Source organism: Lycorma delicatula, chromosome 9 (genome assembly GCF_047948215.1).
Source record: "Lycorma delicatula isolate Av1 chromosome 9, ASM4794821v1, whole genome shotgun sequence".
Classification (NCBI taxonomy): Eukaryota; Metazoa; Arthropoda; class Insecta; order Hemiptera; family Fulgoridae; genus Lycorma; species Lycorma delicatula.
The window spans coordinates 18,676,256-18,701,332 of NC_134463.1; the positions used below are offsets into that span (position 1 = coordinate 18,676,256).

Sequence of the window (25,077 nt, forward strand, 5' to 3'; positions counted from 1 at the left end):
TTTGGTGGTTGGGTTTCAATTAAACACGCATCTCGGAAATGGTCGAACTGAGACTGTACATGACTACACTTCATTTACACTCATATATATCATCCTCATTCATCCTCTAAAAAATATACCTGAACGGTAATTCCCGGAGGCTAAAAACAGGAAAAAGAAAGACCTAAAAATATTACCTAAGAGCTTATTTCAAAAACAAAAAAAAACATCACTCTACAAAGCAGACAAGCAATTTACACCGTTTAATCAACAACAAAAGGACATACATAACACCCATACAACTACAGCAAAACATAAGGAAGAAGCACGGGCAGGAAAAGCACTCCATGGTAATCGCTACAACATAATGAAACACCCAAACATAGGCCGAACATTACCATATGAATGGCGCACAATAGGACAACTTTTCCCAGAAAATGAAGAATTTGCACTAGCCATACAAGGTAAAACAATAACCATGAAAAACGACTGAAAATACATCGTGAAAGAGAACATAGAAATCGTAACATGTAGAAAATACCTACAATTCAAAGAAACTATTGAACATACAACAGGAGATAAAATACTCGTTGTGACAGACTACACTGAAAGATACAACACAGCAACGAAAACAATTCACCAAGCATTTGCAGTTAAATATGGGAATATAGCAACACACATGTCATACTACAAGTAAATACTTGAAACCGTATAAAAACGCAAACTAAAACTATACTGGGACAGATCAATACTCACAGACAAAACATACAATAGACCAGACATCATATTAATCAAGAGATCAAAAAAACATTCGAACATAATAGATATTGCTGTGCCGAACCAGAATAATTTAATATTAACAGAAAATTGAAAACTCCCCCATTAATCTAAAAGAAAGCAGGAAACAAAACTTAATAACAATAGTACCGATTATAATATCACCTGCATGCATTAACAGCAATAACAGTGATCCGATACCTAAAGAAATTATATCTCCCAACATACAGAAAGCCATAATTCTAAAAAAAACTGCAATACTCAAGAAGTTCCTACAATAGAAGAACGTGTGACTTAATACACTCCCGTCACATGATCTGAATAACCACTACGGTAAGAAACCTCAAAATAATAATTACCAAAATATGCAGGAGTCCTATCGAAAGCCCTCAGAATTGCACAAAAATATTTACGACCGCCGGAATATGAAGATGAGATGCCAATGGAAGACGCCTTGATGGATACTAACATGATGAGAATTTCCCAGGAAGCGTTAAAAAAGGAATGGCGTGAGAAAAGTCTTCATGGAAAGTATGCCATCAAAATGGAGGCACTAGACATCCATAAGGTTCGCACGGTATTATGACTTCGTAAAGCACAACTCAACATGGAAAATAGTTGAGAATTTCATACACTATTTGGCAAAAGAAAGGATTGCCAAGAACATTTAGGGTACCGCCTGGGCATTTCCGCGTTGTTCTTTTGTTTGTTTTGTAGTCGCTAAGTTTTTGTTGTTGGTTTGTTTTATTGTAATTGCGTGTTGAACTAACTTCTTTTACCTTCGGATAGGTAGTGGTTTCAGTTCCTTTCCTTATTTTGTTTACTCGGTCTTGTATAACGTAAGATGTGTGTTTTTTTGGGGAGAGGGATAGTAGTACACCGATGGGATGTCACATGTGGCGTTCGCATCGGTCGCATCCTGACTGAGGCAAGAGGTTTAGAGATGCTTTTGCCGAGGTTTTGAAGATAACCTCCGGTAAAGCTTATAAAGGTTAGGTACGTAGGAGGTGGCGTAGCGACCGCAAGTGTCAGATGGTCGGTGTCTTCCGCTACGGAGTCATTACAACCGAAGGCTGAAACCGAATCCCTGATTATAGAGGCGCAGGATCAGACACTGAAGACAAGAAAATACGAGAAGTAATCATCTCATATCGGGGTATCCGCAGACACCGATCGACAGGGGAATGGTAATAGACCCGATATAGTACTGAAGGACGGTGAAGAGCGAAATATTGCTAGACGTGTCTGTGCCGAACGATGCAAATATTACACAAAAAATTGCCGTGTAAAAACTAAAATATTAAAATCTCAAGATTGAGGTCAACAGAATCAGCTCGTTGAAGATAAAGATAGTGCCCGTAGTTGTCACGGCTCTTGGAATGACCCACAGGATCAGGAATAAGATTTGAAGAAAGTGCCAGGGAACTTAAGATTAGAGGATATTTAAGACGTAGCGGTTAATGGTACAGCCCACGTCCTTCGGAGAGGATCGGATTGAAAAATGCATTTTACCTTTCTATTTTCGTGTGCTTTATTGCGCTTGTGTGTTGTAGATGTGCAGGTGTGTTTATTGGCGTGTGTGTGAGTTGTGATTTAACCCTCAGGAAAGAGATAACGCTTAAGATTGTTATTTCCTTAAGCGCACTGGTTGCGCCATGGAGAGTGCCCGCCCCCTACCGGACTTAGCTTCATAAGCCATGAAATAATAATAATACACATTTTCGTAAAATAATAATTCAATTATTTCACAAGCATCTGTGTCAGTAGTATAACGAATCGATTCTTAGATTGGCTGTCTACGTCAGCTGTTGAGTACAGAAGTAATCTCTTTCATAATTAAACCAAAATTACTTGATTACTGTATTAAATTTTTTTATGAAATTTTAAAATGCGCCTCAAAACACTAATTCTTCAAATAACTGTATAACTTTTATAGTGTTTATTACATATTCCTTGGAGGATGTTAGCAGAATACGCGTGGACATTACGCAAAAGTTCAAACATACGTGTAGATATTGCACAGTAAAAAACTACCGATAACAGAAGAACATTAAAATTAATATTTTAATAATTGTGCCAAACTTTAAATTCAAATCTATATTTTACTACTGCATTTCTGTATATTAGACATCATTAAAAAATTTCTTCTAGATGTGTTTTAACACTAGTATCCAAAAGTCGGTCTATTGTATAGAAAATATAGGTTTACAAGTTATACAGTACGGTTAACAGAACTTTTAAAATGTGTAATGGGTATTTCATCGTTAAACAGTTCATAACGTCAGTTATGAACTCAATTAGCGAACGTTATGAACTCTTTAACGTTCAGCCAAAGAGTTTTACTCAATTCAGCCATTTCTCAATTCAATGTTCAGCCATTGAGTTTTTAACTCAATTAAACGCTTTCACTCACCCACGTTACACAAGATTTTGAATTGTACGTAAGGTTTTCGTTAAATAACGCTCATCTTAAATGAATCTCTATTGAATGAGAATTAAAACCTATTGTTTAAACCAGTATATGTAAAGTCATTATCATATTATATGCCGTTCTCATCCTGGGATAAAGATTCTCCCACAGTTTATAGACTCTCTGGATACTTTTATACGGTACTCTTTTCGGTATGGTTTTTTGTCTCGAATTGGGGTCCTTTTTTGAATTGATCATCCCATTGTATCCTTTTTTAATCCTTCATCACTCCCTGCTGTGAATTTTTCCTTGAAGTTCATTAGATCCCGTCTTAAGACGGGGATCTATTTGATGTACTATTTTCTATAGTTTAATGGAATTGGATCAGCCTTTACATCTGATCAGCAACTCCTTTTTACTTCCTCGCCTGAAGTAAAGGAACTATTGTAATCGCGAAAAATTTCGGTTTTCGAATTTCAGCGGAAATATCCATTTTGACCATCTCTAAATCTATTTTGGCTAGTTTCGGCGTGACGTCTGCACGTACGTACGTATATATCTCGTACGTATGTATACAACTCAAAAACGATTAGCCGTAGGATGTTGAAATTTTGGATTAAGGACTGTTATAACATTAATTGTGCACCATCCCTTTTGATTGCAATCGACTGGACCAAAAGTTTCCAGAAAACCCAAAATCAAAAAGATTTTGATTTTGAACTTTTAATACTTTTTGAACTTTTAGTAATAAGCCCTCACTGAGAGCTTTTCAACAATATATCATAAATTGTACTTATTTTCGTTGGTTCCAGAGTTATAGCCAAATAAAATTTTAATTAATGAAATATTTAGATCTTACAAGGGGGAAGGCACATCGGTCGAATCCGACTTGCTCTTTTTTTTTAACATTGTTTTTTTTAATTTAATTATATTGATTTATTAATAATTATTAACCTCCGATTGTAAAAAAAATTACGATAAATAATAATTCATTCAATAATAACAATAAAAGATAAATATGATAAAATACCAGAAGTAATGAAATAAAATTTTACGTACTTTTCATTTAAAAAAAAAAAATACGTATATGTAATTTAATAGGCATACAAGGAATTCATATGGTGTCCACATGAGATTTTTTTTTATATCCGATGCCCAGACAAAAGCCCAATCCGGGGCAGATGTGCCTATCATACAAAATCATGTCTCTTAATTCTTTTTAAAACAATATAATCTAATACAAAATAATTTTAAGTGATTTTTAAGATAATAATCGAAGCACTTTCTCTCAAACGATTTTAACAATCTTTAAAATATTTGATAAACCATCAATTTATTGTTAAACGTCCAATATTACTAACCAATATTCAGTGTTGATTGTGCTCATAAAGTATAATAGATTATAAAACTAGGGAATACCCGTATCTTTATCTACACAGATCCAAGACGGTGAGAACTAGACAATATAGCGCACGACTAAACACACATACATATAAAAGGTTTTTGTTTACTTTACATACTTACTTTTATATTGTATATACTCGTACTTCATCACGCTATCTACTTTTATTACTTTAAACTATATTAACATTTTCCTTTTCATTAAAATACGAAAGAAAAAATATGAAAAAGAGTTTTATACTAAACGCATGACGCACGATTATCCATTCTTTAGAAATATGTAAATGCATGCGAGTGTATGTAACATGTGTGTGTATGTTTGCATATACACAAGATATTCATAAATTTTATCCGGTTTTAAAAAGCATTACATCACGCACTTATATACACAAGAAAAATAAATAAAAAAAAGAACGTTATGTAATTACGCGTGTGTAAAGCATCTCCAATATCATATTTTTTATTCATATTCAGCGACTATATCATCTTAATGCAGAAATTACGTTGATTAAATTTAAATAAATTACTTTTTTTTAAATATTCAGAAATTAATCTACCTAAAGGTATTATTAACATTATTAATTGTATAAAAATCTAATAAACTCTATTAAAAAAAAGAAGAAAAATAATAACAAAAAAACAAATGAGAAAAATATTAATGTAAATAGTATTATATTGATATGACCAGCCCATTTTTTGTTCCATTAAAAAAGATAATATTATGTAAAATTATACTTTATTTCTTAACAAGCTGATGCAAATAATACGATAATTTATTTTACGACAGTATATATTTATTATATACATACATATATATATATATATATTATAACACATATATATTCATTATTTACACATTCATTAAATGTTATATTAATAAAACAATAAATATATGTAGGTCATAAATTCAAATGAAAATATAAAATATTTATCAATTGTTTTATGACACGAATTAATCTTTATAATAATACCTTTCTTGGTTGCCACTTTTGTCGTTAATATTTATTTAAATGTAACAAATTTAATTACAATAAAATATCTACAAATCTGCGTAAAATGGTTTTATCTCACGTGCAAATAATCAATATACGTACTATTATAGAGCCTTCAAAGTATAATATATAATAAATAAATTCCACTGATAAAGAAAAAAAATGACAATTTTGTATACATATAATAATGGTTGGTTATCATATAAGTAATATAGATTTATCCTTTTAACAGGAATCAAGAGACGATTTATTATCAAACAAACTCGTTCCCAAAAAAGAGCACTTCCTAAACGAAATAATAAAAATACCTAATTTCGTGATATCGATTATCAAATATTTTACTTCCATGATACTGTGTTTATAAAACTTATTACCCACATAGGTGAAAAAAAAAAAAATTATTTAAATTTTTCAAATGATAGATTAAAATTTTCAGCTGCACAAAAATTCTAAATCCTTTAAAATCGAACCTATCTTTAGTTGCAGAAGTTAAAAAAAATCCACAAAATAAACATAAATATACAAGTGTATATATATATATATATATATATATATATATATATACTCCTCTCTCTCTCTCTCTCTCTCTCGATAGAGAGAGATATAACACATATTGAGAGAGAGTTTAAATGAATAAAATTGAAAAATTGATAAAAACTGAACTTCACAAATTTTATCTTTTACTTATTCTCCTTCCCCTTTTCCCTTTCCAACTTCTCCCTTTCACCCTCCTCCCTCGCCCCTCTCCGAGTTTCCTTTTTACCCTTTCCCGTTTCCCCCTTTTCTCTTCCACCTTTTCCCCGTTTTCCATTTTCTCCTTTTTTTCCTTTTGCCCGCGCGTAAATCGGTCCATTACTTTTTTGGTCTTTAGCGGACACACATACGAACATGCCTTTTATATATATATGTCTATATATATATATATATAGAATAAAAAAGTCTGTTTGTATATTTGTTTGTTTGTTTCGTAAATATCTCGACACCGGCGCCACCTAGCGGGTTCATGTTTTTTTCAGAGATAATTCTTTCCATATAAGTAACATGTATTTTGAATATGAGGCAAATCGGACCATAAATACAATTTTTCGAAATATGTCGACGCCAGCGCCACCTAGCGGATCCAAAATAATTCAGAAACCTTCCCTGGCATGCGTCCAACCATTCCCCAAAGTTTAATCGCTATCAGATGAACGGTTTAGGAAGGCATAAGAGACATACAGACAGACAAACATTCATTTTTATATATATATATATATATCCCAAATCACTTCTTAGAAATGTTTTCTTTTTTAAGTCTTATTCAAATTTATTTTAAATTATTTTTGTTTTTATTTACGGTATATTAGCTCAAGAAGAACGCTGAACCGATGAAAAACCAATTTGCAACAAACCCAAAAGACGTGAGTTCAAAATTAAAAAAAAATACAAATTTGTAACAATTATATTATATTATCTTCTACATATACAAAAATGATTGTTGGGTTTGTTTGTCCCATATGCGTTCCTATACTATTCATCCGATTGCAATGAAACTTTGGTGAGTTGTTGCATGCACGCCCGCGAAGTTTTTTGAATTAGTTTGAAACCGCTAGGTGGCGCTGAGGTAGAGATATTTCGAAAAATTGTATCTATTGTCCGAATTGGCTCATATACAGAATATGGGTTACTTGCATGGAAAGTAATACCTCTGCGAAACATGAATCCGCTAGATGGCGCTGGGGTTGAGATACTTAGAAAAATTGTATTTATGAACCGATTTGGCTGATATTCAGAATATATATTACTTACGTGAAAAGAGAAATTTTTGCAAATACTATACCCGCTAGGTGGCGCCGGTGTCGAGATATTTATGAAACAAACAAATATAAAAGTACACTTTCTTCTATATATATAAAAGGCAATGTTCGTACGTGTGTCCGCTATAGACTAAAAACTACTGGACCTATTTACGCGCAGATTTTGCAAAATGGTCTGCGTTGTCCGGAGAAGGTTTAAAGCTACTGAAATCCTCAAACTGATCAGAAGAAAGAAAGTTAGAGGTATTTTGAACCGACTTCTGTGTTTAAAGAGTAGTTTGAATTAAATCCGACAGGAAGTGCGCTGTTTTGACAATTACATTTATTTACATTTTGACTTTTATAAAGCGAAAAGTTAAATTTTGTGAAGTTCCGTAATGTTCATTTTGTTAATGTTTTATCAAACTTTCAATTGTGTTCATTTAATCTATATATATTTATATTCTCAAATCTAGCAAAAGCGAAGCATTTCCAGGTCTGCTAGTAAAAAATATAAATAATTTTCTAACCAATTTTCTTACATATCATTCATTACTTTATAACCATCCGATAATAACTGAAGATAACGGAAAAAGATAAAAAATTTACTTCACTGTTTTACGCAACTAATGGAAATAGAATTACACGAACCAATGCACAGGTTAATTAAGAACCGTTGTTTACAGTTTTTTTCTTTTCATAATATTTGCTGTGATGATATATAAATTCCAAATAATATGACAGCGTTATTTGAACTCTTTTTTACTGGATTTGAAGAAAATCGGCAGCAACTGGTTCTAATAACAGTTTATTATGTTTTTACCGGTTACTAAATTCCGCTGTTAAACTCGTAGATTTATATGATATCAGATTATTTCTTTTTCATACTATGAAATTTGCTACAAATTTTTCAACACTTACTTGTATTAAATTCATTATTTAACGTTTAACTACTTTTTAAAGTAAGTAAAAAAAAAGAAGATTACCCAGCGCAAAATAAAAAATTTTACAAAATTATTTTTTATCAATATCATACAGTATACTTTTCTTTACAAAGTGAAGAGAGTATATTTAAAGCGAATAAAAATTGCGGGGCTCAACAATTTTTTGGAATATTTTGATATGTTTTAAATAAACGTCGAAATTTTTTAAAATACGCGTGTTTTTAATTGAATTTATACGTATCATTTTTATCAGAATTAAAGTCTTTAAAAATTTTATTAAAAATAGTTATTTGTTTATAGGTAATTTAGCGACGTTAATTCAAGACATATTTAAAAAATATGATGTGGACACCATATGACTTCCTTGTACGCCTATGAAAGTACATAAACACATTTTTTGCTGCTCTTCGTTTAAACTTATTTCATTTGAAAATGAGATACGATCTTCCACTTCTTTAATAAAGTGGACAGTTACGTAATTTCATTGTTGTGGACACCACATTGCATCACATTATTTTGTGGTGTCCGCATTTTATATTAGTTTATATATTAATTTTGTATCACATCGCTCGTTTCACGTAACAAGTAGTTACGTGGTATAAGTGGGAACGTGTCGGATCTGTAACCATGCACACATCTGTCCGAATTCGATTTCATATACTTACATTTTTTTTAACTTTTTTTTTTATTTAAATATATTGATTAAATGATAATTTTTAACCTCTGTAAAAATTTTTGAATTAAAATGAAACGTACATAAAATGTTATTTCCCTAATAACTTCTGATTGTTTTTCAATCGGAAGTTAATAATTATTAATAAATCAATACATTTAATAAAACAAACAAAAAATGAAATGAAGTCGGATTCGAATCGATGTTTCTTCCCCTTGTATGATCGAAAAATGTCATTAATTAAACTTTTATTTGGCTATAACTCTGGAACCAACAAAAATAAGTACCACTTATGATAAATTATTGAAAAGCTCTCAATGAGGAATTATTACCGCAGTTAAGAAACGGTCTAAAATCAATTTTTTTTTAATTTTGGGCTTTTTTGAACACTTTTTGTCTAGTCAATTTCAATCAAAAGGAGACGTCCACTAGTAGATGTTACCACAGTCCTAAATCCAAAATTGCAACGTTCTACGGCTAATCGTTTTTGACTTAAGCGAGATACGTACGTACATAAGTACAGACATCACGCCCAAAACTAGTCAAAATGGATTCAGGTATGATCAAAATTTCCGTTGAAATCTGGAAACAGACAATTTTCGCGATTACAATACTTCCTTTATTTCATACAAGGAAGTAGAAAGCGTTTTTTTCAACTCCATTTTTTTGGCTTTCCGATAATTTTCACACGAACTATTTGAGATACAGACCTTAAACCTGTTTTATTTGACTATTCAGAAAAAAAATTAAACGCATAAAATCACGAAATTTGCTCTTAATTTGGGTCCCAACGATTTTAAAATGGCTTCATTTTACTCTTGGACCAAATATCAGGGGAAAATATTTCGCTAGCATTAACACGAAAGGAAAGCGTGTTCGGCCACCCGTTTATAGAACATTTTACCTTATATTAATATCCCGAAGTAATTCCGTAGAATTTATAGTTTATTTAGTAGTTAAACTTGTATCTTATGGGTGTGAAGTAACTAAAGCATAGAAGGTACAAGAAAGGGTGACCTTCTAAGGAACATTCTACGGTCCTGTATCGAGAAAGGAAAAGGGAACACTTTTTTCCTCTGAAAGTAGTCATACATGCATATACATAAATATATACGTATATATATATATATATATATATATATATATATATATACTAGCTGCGGATGGAGTGCGAGGCGAGCCGTAGGTATTCCAACCGCAGCTAGACCCTCCGGGCAGGCGGCTTCTCGGAATGGGATTATTAGGTATTCAAAATTGATTACCTCTTGTGTAAAAATATTTTTTTTTGGAATTATGAAAATTGATATAACGAAAGTTAAATTAGAAATTTAACTTTAGAAATTGATACTAACGAATCGGAATTTTCCGCTAGTAATCGGTACATTCCGGTGCCTACATTTTGGTTATAGTTCATTATTTTATGAAGAAAAACAATCACATAAATAGTAAAATATATTATTAATACATATATGGCATATAAATTGATATATATATGCAACATATCGATATATAATAATATAACTAGTATACACCTGACCACCACGAGACATGTACTAACGAATCGGGATTTTCCGCTGGTGATCGGTACATTCCGGTGCTAAGCTAAGGGAGACGGACACACACTCACACGAATGCACTTTAGTAGGATAGGACAGCCAGCCCTTACGGTGAAACAAAGTGAATCAGAATATTGATCTCAGTGTAAAAGGCATTTCAATCTTCCTAGAAAGCCTGGCATATGATGCTTATATACTTGAAAATTATTAACAATTGAGTCTTACGTCAGGACGTCTACAAATATTTATTTTGATATCTAATACTAAACTATATTAAAGATCTTATCCTTTACATTAAACCATTAAAATGATTGTTTTATAATTTTTAAGTATGATTTATATAAGTTAGTATAAAAGGCAAAAACTAATTAATAATAATTTCTTATACAAAGTCAATATAATAATTTACCTTACGTCAAGAATTTTTCTTATTAATTTTTTTTATTCTTCAACTTCTGCCTTCACCTACGGGAAAAAAGAAAAAAATGTTTAGAGTTCTTGGAAAAGCCAGTTGAATACATATATATACATCATTATACAAAACAACAAATGTGTGGTATAACAAACAGCAACATCAGGAAAAGTTGTAATATTTTTCTATAATCTTATATTTTTTTAGTAACCATCTGTGTTAAATACTTGAAAAATAAAAAACAAAATTATAGTTAAACAACTTACCGAGATGTAATTTCTTTACAACCAGTTTAATTTCCTTTTGCCTGATAAATGATTATACTTTTTTATAACATTAAAAACTTGTATTATAAGTAATATAAAACACGATATACCCTAGCTATTATCAATTAGTTCACTATACATTTAAAAGAAATATTAATAGTTATGTCCAGCTTCTTAAGTTGCATTATATTAATTATAAGAAAATAACTGTAATGTAATGGCTAATTGTCGAACGTATGTATAATGAGTTTGAAACCATCAAGTTATGTTTATAATATATACCGGTATATACAGCTAGCTCGTCATAAAATTGTACAAATATGGTTTACATCAATGCAAGTAACATACTACATTATAAAAATAAATGTTGCATTAAAATTATTTCCTATATACTCGTATTTTAAATAAAGAACAAAGTGACCTTTTCTTTTAATTTAATATGATGCTTAATTAAGGGCGTAAATAATATTATTAATTAAAATAACAAACTGTAATTTAATGTAATAAAAAAAATTTATTAATTTTAGGTTATTATGCTAAAAACTACGATTGCAATACAACAGGCTAACCTGGAGTGTGCTGATTCTTGGGAATCTCATACAGCTCAATAATAAAATAATGTAAAATAAAAATTAAATTTTATAGAATATATAGTATATTTATATATATATATATATATATATATATATATATATATACTTTTTACTTCCTTTTACTAAGTAAAGTATTGTGATGGAAAAAATCTCGGTTTTCAGATTTCAACGAGAATATCAATTTTGACCATCCCTGAATCCATTTTGACTAGTTTTGGCGTGAAGTCTATACGAAAGTCCAACAGGGCTTTGAACAGGGGAGGGGGTGGCGACCAGAACGTCACTAGGCGGGGTTGTCTTCCCCTACGCGGTCGGGATGTACATCCGTTCGCCCAAAATCCAAATTCTTTGGATGAATTCTTTTGATTTTGGACTTTATCTTAACAGTAATAAGCCCTAATTCAGATCTTTTCAATGATATTTCCTAAGTGGTACTTTTATTTTCAAGGGTTCCAGAGTTATAGCCAAATAAAATTTTAATTAATGAAATATTTTGATATTACAAGGGAAAGGCATATAGATTCGAATTTAACTTCATTTCTATTTTTTCTGTTTTTAACTTTTTAATTTAGATATATTGATTTACTAATAACTATTAACCTGCGATTGTAAAAAAAAAAATGTTTACAGTAAATAATAATTCAATAATATCAATAAAGAAAAACCTATATGAAAAAAATTCAGAAGTAATTAGTGAAATAAAATGTTATGTACTTTTAAAAACGTGTATATGTAATTTAATAGGCGTACAAGGAAGTCATGAAATGACCACATCACAACTTTTAATTTCTCGGTAACAAATAAAGATATTGACTTAATTTTTGGAATGTTTAATTTTCATGTGAATATCTAAAAACAAATTTCTAGATTTCTTGAAATTTGACTTTGAAAGGGGTAAAGAAAAGTTAAAAATTTTGAAAAATAATTGCAAATTTTCCCCATTTCCGGTTTCCATTTATATATAATTTTATTTCCATTTATATTATTGTATCTCTGTCACAGCTTCCCCCCGCGCTACATGTTTTTTTTTTTGTTTAACCTCCGGGTCCACCGTTAGGTATTGCTTCAGAGGATGATATGAATGATTTGTAGCGGGTGGGAAAATTCCATGCCTGACCGGGATTCGAACCCGGGAACCTTCGGATGAAAGGCCGAGATGCTGCCACTCGCGCCACGGAGGTCGGCCGCAATATATAGTTACTTACGTTTTCTGTCACGGCCAAAGGAAGTTTAGTCTCGCTTCGCTCGCCCTCCCCGTTTAATCAGGAAGCTCTGCCGCCCCCTGGATTCCCCTATATTTACTAAACTCATGCTTGTGAGAATAATAATAATAAATAAAAATTAAAACCTGTTCAATTTATAAAAAACATGAGTGTATCGTAATTCCTTCGGAGGAACAGTTTGGTTTTAGTACAGGAACCGAAAATTTGAGTGATCGAAAAATGCGGGTTTCAGAATAATCGGCCACCATCTTAAAAATAGTAATTATAGCTTATATTACGTGCATAAAGTTTACTTTGCCCGGTTCTTAGCATTGCACGACAAACATCACTAGTCGTATTTAGTTTCTCACATTTTATTTTTTTATTTTATGTTTTTTACCCACATGCAGTAAAACTGGCATTGGCTGTGTAGGGTTGAGCCGCCGTATCTTTTAAAAAATCGAAATTAAAATAAACCGAAATATTTTAAAATAATTATCTGAATAATTTTTGCAAGTCCAAACCTAATGAATATCTCGCTTGGTACGCTCGGAAAAGTGGAAAATTTGCAATTATTTTTCAAATTTTTTTATCTTTTTTCACCCCTTTCAAGGATGAATTTCGAAAAATCTATTAATTGGTTTTTAGATGTTAACATGGAGATTACACATTCCAGAAATCAAGTTCATATCTTCATTTTTGTTACAAGAAATTAAAAAGTAGTAAATTTCATTGTTACTTCATTTTAACCCGTTAGACTCGGAATTTCAATAAATCCTTTCTTCAGGTTCAGTTACTACCTCCTAAAAAGAGCATGTATATAAATTTTCATTAGTTTTTGCTGGGCGTTGATTATAAATCATTCACGATATTTTTTTTATACTCGTGTGTATATATATATATATATTTTTGTGTGTGTGTGGGGGGGGGTGTAAAGAATATATGGATAAGGATATGTTTTTTTATTATTATTATATATATATATGTGTGTATATATATATATATATATATATATATATATATATATATATATGTATGTTACCGTAAAAGACCGAAATTAGAGAATTTCGATATTCTCTAGTGAATGTCGATACATAAAGTACGTCGGTGAAAGACCGAAAATTTGCTCATATTATTGTACATTCGCCGGTATATGTCAACAAACACAGATAAGCTCTGGCGGTGGTCGAAACAATAACTAGAAATTTTAAAAAATCACCCAATACCAATCTCTAACGTAACTAGATTACGAGAAACTCTTGTAAAAAAAAGGAAGTTTAAATTTAAGCCAACCATAACCTACGCTCGCTAACATCATCTAATTAACGTTAAATATACAGATTATAAATGTTATTCTCCAACGTTGGAGGTGATTAATCAAATTCATCGCATTCAGCCTGCACTAATGATGAAAATTGAATAAAAATATTTTTTATAATAAATTGAACAAAGGGCAAACCATCTGACCATTTAATAGTATCGTTATCGTTCATCCATGTAGTTAACATATTCTGTACATCCTGATTGGTCCTTTCAATTTATAAAATGCTGAAAATTTGACTAAATTTTTTTTATAAATGCGGTGAATTTGATTAATCGCATCCAATTTTTAGAAAATACTGTATGTAATTTGTAAATTTAACGTTAATTAGAAGAGGTTAGCGAGCGTAGGTTATGGTTGGCTTAAATGTAAACTTCAACTTTTTTTACGAGGATTTCTAGTGATCTATATAAGTTAGAAATTGTTATTAAGCGTTTTTAAAATCAGAAATTAATAATTATTAATAAATCAATATATTTAATTAAAAATAAAACTTAAAAAAATAAAAATAGACCAAGTCTGATTCGAACCGATGTGCCCTTCCCCTTGTAAGATCCAAATATTTCATTAATTAAAATTTCATTTGGCTATAACTCTGGAACCAATGAAAATAAGTACCACTTATGTACATCGTTGAAAGCTCTCAATGAGGGCTTATTACTACAATTAAGAAAAAATTCAGATTTTTTTGATTTTGGACTTTTTTGGATACTTTTGGTTCAGTCGATTGCAATCAAAGGAGTTAATAAACAACTAGATGTTACAACAGTCCTAAATCCAAAATTTCAACATCTTACGGCTAATCGTTTTCGTGTAATGCGAGATGCATACATACGTGTGTACATACAAACGTCACGCCGAAACTTGTCAAAATAGATATTTTCGTACAAATCTGAAAACCGAAATTTTTCGCGATCACAATTCTTCCTTTACTTACTTTACTTCGTACAAGGAAGTACTTACTTACTTCCTTGTACGAAGTAAAGTAAGTAAAGATGAGATGTTATTACTGAAATAAAATTTTATGTACTTTTCATTTTAATTCAATAATTTTTATAGAGGTTAATTAATAAGTTAATAACTATTAATAAATTAATATATTTAAATTAAAAGAAATATATGTATATGAAGTCGGATTCGAACCGATGTGCACATGGTTACGTATCCGACACGTTCTCACTTACACCACAACTTGAGCGAAGTGAAACAAAATTAATATACAAACTAATATAAAAAGTCGACACGGTCACCAGAAAAACATATGATAATTCACCGCAATACAGTTGTGCAACTGTCCACTTTATTAAAGCATTGGAAGATCGTATCTCACTTTCAAATGAAATAAGTTTAAATGAAGTGCAGCAAAAAATGTGTATATGTAATTTAATAGGCGTACAAGGAAGTCATGAGGTGTCCATATCAGATTCTTTTATAATTATTATTTGTCGCTTTAATTATTAAATGACCTTCGTAACAATAAATAATAAATAATTAAACTTTTTTTTTGTATTTCTTTTTTCTAATAATCCATTCTATAGAGCATGTCAGTATAGATAGTAATGGAGCAACTTTTACCAAAGATACAAGTCAAGTTTAAATTAGTATGCTGATGATTTGCAAATCCAATCGGGTGATTTAATGGTTTAGGTTAACGATATAATAACCAACAAATGGTAGAAAGAACAGAATATTCACAACGCAAAATTTCGATCGGTACATAATTTATATCCACTAGTCTTCAAAGTAGCACCCAAAAAAAAATTGCGCATTTTATTATTACGTTTTATTTTTCTTGTTACAGATAATTATTTTAAAAAATAAATCCTAGTAATTTTTCTATTTTATATAACAAAAGATTCTTAGTAAAACAATTTTCTTTTATGAGTAATACAATTAAATAGTTGCGATTCTAAATTAATCCAATAAAAACTACTGCATTACAAGTTTAGGGAGTTGTAACTTTTTTAAAACCACGTCTTCCATGAAGATTGAAAAGATTGTACATTTTTTAAAGCCCTTTAATTAAAAATACATACAATTAAATTAATAATTAAGCGTAAAAAAATAACTATAGCATATCCGGTGTATAATATTACTTTTATTATTACCTTATAAAAAAAAATTTAACTTGTATCTATTAAAATACAAAAGATCTTTGTTATTAAACAACAAAAAAAAGTAGACATACAAAATTTAAGCACTTAGTAATTTAAGTAGTAATAGTTTGCTATTCATAAAAAATTAATTGCGATTGTGTTGGCTGTTATTAATTAAAGGGATAAATAGATTTTTTTAATAAAGCACGCGTGCTAAAGAGGAAGTTATGAAAGAGGTTGTTTTTTATTTACAAACCTTTTATATATTTAAAAGAACCCACATCAACGCATAATAACAATACCTATTGTAAATAATAATAAATAACAGTTTTTATTAATGCTGTAATATATATATACATATATAGACCAAATTCATTATTATTACAATTAAAAAATATAGCGAATTGTTATTTTAAAAGTATATATTGTTATATTAGGTGTGACTTTCAGATAAAGATAACCAATAGATATCTAAGATATTTGAATTACGAAAGTACAGATTTTTTTTTTCTTTTCGTTAAATCTTTTTATAAAATAGAAAATTACTAATCTAAGTACCGAAAAAAATTCCTTTCTTTCAAATTTTATTTCACTGTAAAGAAAAAAAAATGTATCTATCACGATTATTTCAGTTGTTAGACTAATGTTTTTAGTATTGTAGAAATAAAGACAAACAATTCGTATCGGAAAAGAAAATAATTCAGTAAGAAGTATTAGCAAAGAAGAAAAAAAGAACAATTATTGTAATCTTGAAGCAGAAAATAAGCGTTAAATTTATAAAATAAAATAAATAAAACATTTATCCGTTTTCAACGATCTTCCGATCTAAACCAAATGAATTACTAGGAAACATTTAACGCTAGGACTGCATTTTACGATTTTCTTATTTTTTTTAATGAAATAAATGGTACATCATGTAAAATAATAATAATGCTAAGTTTTATGTAGTATTTAATTTAACTCTCCATTTACCAGCAATATTTAAATAATCTATATTTACTTTATCTAAAAAATCTGATGTGAATACCACATGACTTCCTTGTATCCCTATTAAATTACATACACACATTTTTTTTAAAATGGAAAGTAAATAAAATTTTATTTCATTAATAACTTCTGATATTTTTTCTTTTTTTATTGTTATCAATGAATTATTATTTATCTTAAAAGATTTTTTATAGAGGCTAATTAATAAATCAATATATTAAAATTAAATATATATTTAAATTTAAAATTAACAAGAAAAAAAAGGAGATGAAGTCTGATTCGAACCGATGTGCCTTCCCCTTGTAAGATCCAAAACATTTTATTAATTAAAATTTTATTTGGCTATAACTCTGGAACAAATGAAAATAAGTACCACATAATATATCGTTGAAAATCGCTCAATGAGGGCTTGTTACTGCAGTTAAGAAAAAGTCCAAAATCCAATTTTTTGGATTTTCGGCTTTTTTTAACACTTCTGGTCCAGTCGATTGCAATCAAAAGGAGGTGTATTGTACCCCCTCCACGTAACCCCTCATGTACATACCCCCTCCACGGTCACCCCCACCAATATGTGTATTTACGAGTTGTTTCGAAATGACCTTTTTTTTTATTTAGAAAATCTAATAAAAAATATTTGTTGATTTTACTGATCTTTTGAGTTTTCCAACAATCTCTCGTGAACTTTTCATTTTATTTTACTATTTTCAATTTGACGTAAAATTGTTATTTAACTGAGTTTTAACATCTTATAATATGGATTAATTCGTTAACTGATATTTTGGAATCATTGAAATTTTCAGATTGTACTCAAAATTTTTACTTTCCAATCTAGCGTTATACCAAAGCTATAGCTTTAGAAGGGAAAGTATTGTAAGCGGTACAATATGGGCATATGCGGTTTTCACCTGATCTTTACGTTTTGGCACATAAGGAACCCAAAACACCGGATGGAAATTTTTTGGATGTTCGTATGTACGTGTCTGTGTGTGTGTTCGGTATCGGACTCTAAATCACTTTATTTATATCTCCAAAACTACTGGACCGATTTTGAACAAACTTAGTCAAATTACTTCTTCATATGGAGCATTGGTGCCATTACATTTTAAACCTAAAAGATCATGAGAGTGAGGTTGTAGAGCAAGGTCTACCCCCAGTATATCGAGATTTAGCCTAATTAAGGTCTTATTTTTCTTAGGCACATTTGTTAGCAATTAAAAAATAATAATATTTGGAAAAAAGCTTTTGCATAATCGCACCCCCAGTCCAAAAAATGCTCTAAACTAGTGACTAAGTGGGTACACTACGTCAATAGTACCCCTTTTTACCACAAGAAGCGCTAGTGTAGTACTGATGTTTTTTAAATTAAGTTTTGTGTGTGTAAGTGCGTGTTAGCCGTGCATCAGAAAAAAGCCGCGTGACAGGAAAGTCCTACAACTGTATTGTCAGCTTTTTTAATGTCAACCGTAACTTAAATTCTAACAAATTTCTGTTTTGAATTATACTTTTTTGAGATTATGATTTAGAAAACCTAACGCTATTGATATAGAAATGATCTATGTGGCAGGAACAGTTTTAATTTAGTCATTTACAAAAATGAAAAATATTTTAACTTACAATCTAAAAAAAATTGAATGAGAAAACTAATTTACAATACTAGAATTAACAATAAATAAAAACAATAAATATTTAATCGAACGGAACGTAAAGTGGTGGACATGATAACAGATACAAACCATTTTAGAAACATTCTGTAAAATATATATCTAAAATTATTAAATTTAGAACGTGTTAGGTGAATGAAATTGTTTCGTTGGTACAAGAATGCGTGAATTGTACCTGTTGTGTAGTGAGAGGAGAAGGCACGACAGGTTGCATAATTCTCAGCACCTGGGTTAATCCTATCGCATTAGTAGAAAATTAATAATTATGTCTTTGTGTAAATCGTTAACGTATAGAATTAAATTTGATTAGAATAAATACGATTAGTATTTTGTTGTTACGAGATTATCGGACTGGTTTTATAACTTAACGAGTGATAAATTTAATTGTATTCAAATGAAATTTCAAATCACGTTGTATTCATCGAATTGATTTCTGTATTCATAATCAAATCAATTGTATTTTATTCTGTTTATATCCATACCTAATAGAAATAAAATATAATTATTATCTTTATAAGTGCTGTGTAATCAAGTTGTATTGATTATTTTCTCGTGAGATCTAGACAGTGTTAAATTTTACAGCCGTTAGCTTTAAATAATATTGTGAAAATTGGTTATGGAGATTGCTGAAGGACTTCCTGAGCGTAGCATACAAATACCTGATGAATACTGTTTTTATTTAATACTTTCTCGGTGTAGATTTCTGAAATAATTTTCTTGTTCCGGGGTATTAGGATATAAGATGTTAAAACGTCCTAGTGAGCTTTAAGATTGTCGATTGTTATACTGTAGCTGTGTGTCTGTATATATATATATATATATATATATATATGGACACACACTTACATATATGTACGAATTTAGAATTTGTTCTATTATATAATAAGATGTTTCTCTATTTTTACTTTTTTGTTGATTTTTACTTAGTCATTATTTTTTCACATGCAACTACACCAATTTCCCATTTGATACGCATTTTGAAACCAGTTTTAATCTTTTTTATGATTTATTTCTATTTTATTATTGTTTAGTTGATGTTTTTCTTTCTTTTTTTTTGTAAACTATTTAACTTCTCTTCTTCTACAATCACCAAAAAATATCTGATCAAATCTTTATGCTTTTTTAAATGATTTGAATCGCTTAGAATTTAACCATATATATCCTTTTTCTTACAAACAAGTAAAAAAATATCACTACAACATGGTTTTTTTTCCATTTACTTTTAATAATACCTTTTACCTTTCATCCGTTTAATATGATTTCATCTTCGGTAGTTAATGGAAATATATTTGTTCACTTTTTTAAGATATCCATGTAATATCAGTTTCATTTCTTTATCATATTAAATAAGAATTAGATGAGTTTTGAGAATTGAGTATTTGAGTGTTGAGAATTAGTTTAGAAAATTCATATCGTATCTGTAACCATGATTTTGTGAAATTTTCTTCAGATGAAGCATTTTAAAAAATAATTACTTTATTAATGAAAATTTGATAAATAAATACTAAAATTTTAACATATAAAATAAAATAACAGAAAACAGTTGTTTAAAGTATCATTGAATATAGATCAATTTTTACCTATTTTTTTTTTTAAAGCATCTTTTTTTTGAATCTTATACAGGTGTTTCATAAAGAAACGGGAAGGATTTCAGAATGTACTACAAGTGAGAAATAAAGAAAAAAGTTCATATGAATCATAGATTCTGAAACATTTCTTTTTCGAATTTGTTGTATATAAATAAAGGGTATTTCTAAAATGGTGGGCTGGCTATAATTTTTCAGATTCTAGTTGTAAAACTATTTTTTTTTTTTTGTGTTCAGTCATTTGACTGGTTTGATGCAGCTCTCCAAGATTCCCTATCTAGTGCTAGTCGTTTCATTTCAGTATACCCTGTACATCCTACATCCCTAACAATTTGTTTTACATATTCCAAACGTGGCCTGCCTACACAATTTTTCCCTTCTACCTGTCCTTCCAATATTAAAGCGACTATAAGTCTGTCTCTTCTTTTAACTATATTTTTCCAAATGCTTCTTTCATAATCTATTTGCCGCAATACCTCTTCATTTGTCACTTTATCCACCCATCTGATTTTTAACATTCTCCTATAGCACTGCATTTCAAAAACTTCTAATCTTTTTTTCTCAGATACTCCGATCGTCCAAGTTTCACTTCCATATAAAGCGACACTCCAAACATACACTTTCAAAAATCCTTTCCTGACATTTAAATTAATTTTTGATGTAAACAAATTATATTTCTTACTGAAGGCTCGTTTAGCTTGTGCTTGTAAAACTAAACAAAAAATATCCTTAGGAAAATTACAATTTTTCCTTCGTTCTCCCGCTATCCGTCATTTCGTTATTTTTATTTAAAAATTTATATCTCAAGTTCGAATAACCGATTAAGCGTGTTGGTAATAAAGTTTTAAAATTAGCAAAAAATAAGGACTCCAATTCTTTTGAAAATTACAAAATGGCGGCCATATTTATTTTTCAATCCATTATACCTCTATAAATATTAGTTTTATCAAAATTTATGTTAATTAATAAAATATTAAGTAAAGGACTTAAGCAGCAGAGGACTTCTGCTTCAATAACAAATTTGAAACTGTTGAAAATTAAAAAAAACAACATATCTATATAGCCTATAATACTCTCGGTAACGTAAGGATTCCAACGCGGGGCCATACATCTAAATCGAGTCAGTCGTTGAGCTTATACATACATTTGTGGAACAAATATACATACATATACCCGAAATACACTCCTTTTTGGGCAGTCATGTAATAAAATAAAGATATACTGAAGTTCTTGGAGCTTAAATTAAGGGATAAATTTGATGGTTTCATATGGAATTTGATCTGTAAAATTCAATAAAACAGGTCTTAAAACATCTGTTGTAACTTTTGAGAAAATTATTGTAAAACGCAAAAAATTGATGTCGCAAATTATAATTCTCTTTAATAGCTTCATTAAATTACCATTAAACAAATCAAATTTTGCAAACAAAATTTGTAGTGAAATTAATTCTGAGAAAATCTATTAAGTAATGACAACTTTAACATGAATAAGTGTTTAAGAACTTTGACTTTTATTAAAAACAAATCAGACTAAAACGTGGTAGAAAAACCATTATTTTAAACTCGTTATTTTAAACCAAACTAAGAATTACTTTTACGTACCGGACATCACAGCTCTACAGGTATGCTACAAGAAGGAAAATATGGTGATCAGTCAAAAAATGGGGTTGGGTTTTTAAATTTTTCCACGTTTCGTGACCCAGGGACTTCATAAAATAGCCCACCGGACCGGTCTAGTGGTAAACTTGTCATCGCAAATCAGCGGATTTTGAAGTCGAGAGTTCTAAGTTTCAAATCCTAGTAAAGGTAGTTATTTTTATAAGAGTTTGAATATTAGATAGTGGATACCGGTGTTCTTTAGTGGTTGGGTTTCAATTAACTACACATCTTACGAACTGTCGACCTGAGACTGTACAAGACTACATTTACATTCATATATACATCTTTATTCATCCTCTAAAGTAATACCTTACGGTGGTTCCCGAGGTTAAACAAAAAAAGAAAAAAGCCCTTAAAATTCCTTTTTACACATAGTTCGTTGTTAAATATTTTTGATTTGTATTATATAAACAATAAAAATTGTTTCGTTTGAAAGTTGGAATAACAATTATAGAAAGAATGAAGTTGGTATTTTTTCATCTTTTTTATTTCAATTTCATTGATAGTTTTGTTCAGTCGTGAGTTGAATGTTCTGAGAGTTTTCTAATTGTACGAGAATTATGATAAGGATTACATTTTTGTTTAATATTATTGATATTTTGATGTTCAGATTGAGTCTGTAATCTGTAACAAGGAAATAATCAATAATTATGTTCTGGTTTGTTTCATTATTATCATCGTTATTTATATTACATTTTTTATTGCTTTCTCTGTTTGGCATAAATGTTTGTAACGATACATTCAAAACTTAATATACCTATTTAATCTACTGACCTTTATAGTTTATAGCATATTAAAACCTTTATAGTTTGATTTTATACTTTTTAACTTATTTTTGGTAATAAAAATAGTAAATCGATTTAAAAGCCTAATTTTTTTTTTTTGTACTTAACTGTCGCAAAATGACAAAAATATCAAGAAAGGAATGAAGTCTCTGAAAAAAAGAAAAATTATAGATGAGAGCTTTTAATTATTTTATGCACTTTAATATTGCTTAAGATTTTTCGTTAAAACATACGACATTTTTTAAGTGTAAGAGAATTATGTCAATTTTTCTTTTTTTTGTTGAAACAGAGTATTTAATAAATATATATATATTTGATTTTTTATATTTTTTTGATGATTTCGCAACAAAGCTTGTAAAGCTTGTGCGTGGGAATATGAAAATGGAATTTTATAGCGTATGAAAAATGCCATGCCTGACCGGTATTCGAACTCCGAACCTCCAGAGAGAGAGGCCGATACACTACCACTCTACCACAGAAAAGTGCTATATTTTTTTTTGGTTTTTTGATTTAAGTATTATCAATTCCCTTTTTTAGCGCTTTAAAAATTGAAAAATACTCTATTTTATTATGAGTAGTATTGTAGTAATGCCTCTGCTTAAATTTTCTGTAGAAAAAAGTTTTAATTTGGAAGAAACTTTATAAGTTTAAATTTTTTGGAGCACTTTGTTTTAAATGCACTTTTATAAGAATATGTTAACAAAACTAATTCACTAAAACTCGTTTTTAATTAACCAAACGTAGTTAAAGCGTCAAATGATTATATATAGATGATTAACGTAACAAATTGTGTTCTATTGGTGAAAAATAATAAAGTTCGTATAAACATTGGCTACAAAACGCTTCGTTAACGAGTGTCGGTTGCGAAAGGTTTTGCATTGATTTCTGCGCTTTGGGTAAAATTAAGCTGGAGTGTAATTCTTGGGACCCAAATAAAGGGGTAAATTTTGTGGTCTTTTATGTGATTAATCTGAAAAATTGAAAAAATTGGTCCCAAAACCGAATATTTAGTCGTTTTTGAGAAATGTGAGGTAAAAGACAAAAGATTGAGGTTGAAAAACAAACTATTCTCTACAAGTTTGTTTAAAACTTAAAATATAAAAAAGCGTGATTGTTGGAATACGCTGTTAGTATTTCTAACCTAAGGAATAAATATTTCAAACAGATTTAGATAAAAGTAATTTTTAATTAGTTACGTGTGTTGTTTTATTTCATTGTTAGTTTTTTGTTTAATTTTTATTGTTTATTTTTCTGAAATTTAATTTTATTGTTTTGTAAAATTGAAGTTTTTGTTTTGTTTAAAATACAAACAAAGCTTTGTTTTGTTTTTAATTTGTACGTTTTTTTATTTAGTTTCTGAACTAAATAAACTCAAATAAACTCATTTGACTTAGAATTCTAATTCTCTACAAGTTTTGTTTAATACTTATATGTTTATTACACATTTAATAAAACTATTTTTACGCCAAACATAAAATGTATATCTTTTGTCTTTCATCCCAGATTTCTCTGAAAGTACGAAAAACACAATTCTGCATCCTATTTTTTTTTTTTTTTTTAAACTTTCAGGTCAGATTTTATATAAAACCACAAAATTTATCCCTTAATTTGGTTAAATTATAGTTTTGCTTAATTTTATCGAAGCCACAGAATTCAAAGCTTTCACTCGCTAAGGAAGCGTTTACGCTTCGCATATTGGTGGGGGTGACCGTGGAGGGGGTATGTACATGAGGGGTTACGTTGAGGGGGTACAATACGTTACGGAGATAATTCTAGCCGGCGTCTCCAGTCCGAAAGCAAATCACGTTACGGAATAATCTGTAAAGAAAATTTGTTAAAGAAATATCATAAATTCAATTGTAATTTACATAAAACGTACTATCGATTAAAAAATTTATCTAACACATTAAAATAATTATATCATTAATGCTATCTCAAGATAATATATATCTACTAACTTTTCATCGCAGCTTCTCCCGCGCTATATGGTTAGTTGCGTTTCC

At 29.6% G+C, this 25,077-nt stretch overlaps 1 protein-coding gene and 1 long non-coding RNA gene across 4 annotated transcripts in view; one reads left to right on the forward strand and one right to left on the reverse strand.

The window, feature by feature from the left end:
* The window catches only part of LOC142330152 (uncharacterized), a 345,036-nt gene that overhangs the window by 301,087 nt on the left and 18,872 nt on the right, over positions 1–25,077 (reverse strand). Inside the window, exon 2 of the long non-coding RNA XR_012757703.1 lies at positions 10,917–10,972. This is a non-coding gene — a long non-coding RNA (uncharacterized LOC142330152). The remainder of the gene's footprint in view (positions 1–10,916; positions 10,973–25,077) is intronic.
* Positions 1–25,077, forward strand: part of LOC142330151 (peroxidase-like) — a 310,626-nt gene that overhangs the window by 162,205 nt on the left and 123,344 nt on the right. The window lies entirely within an intron of this gene.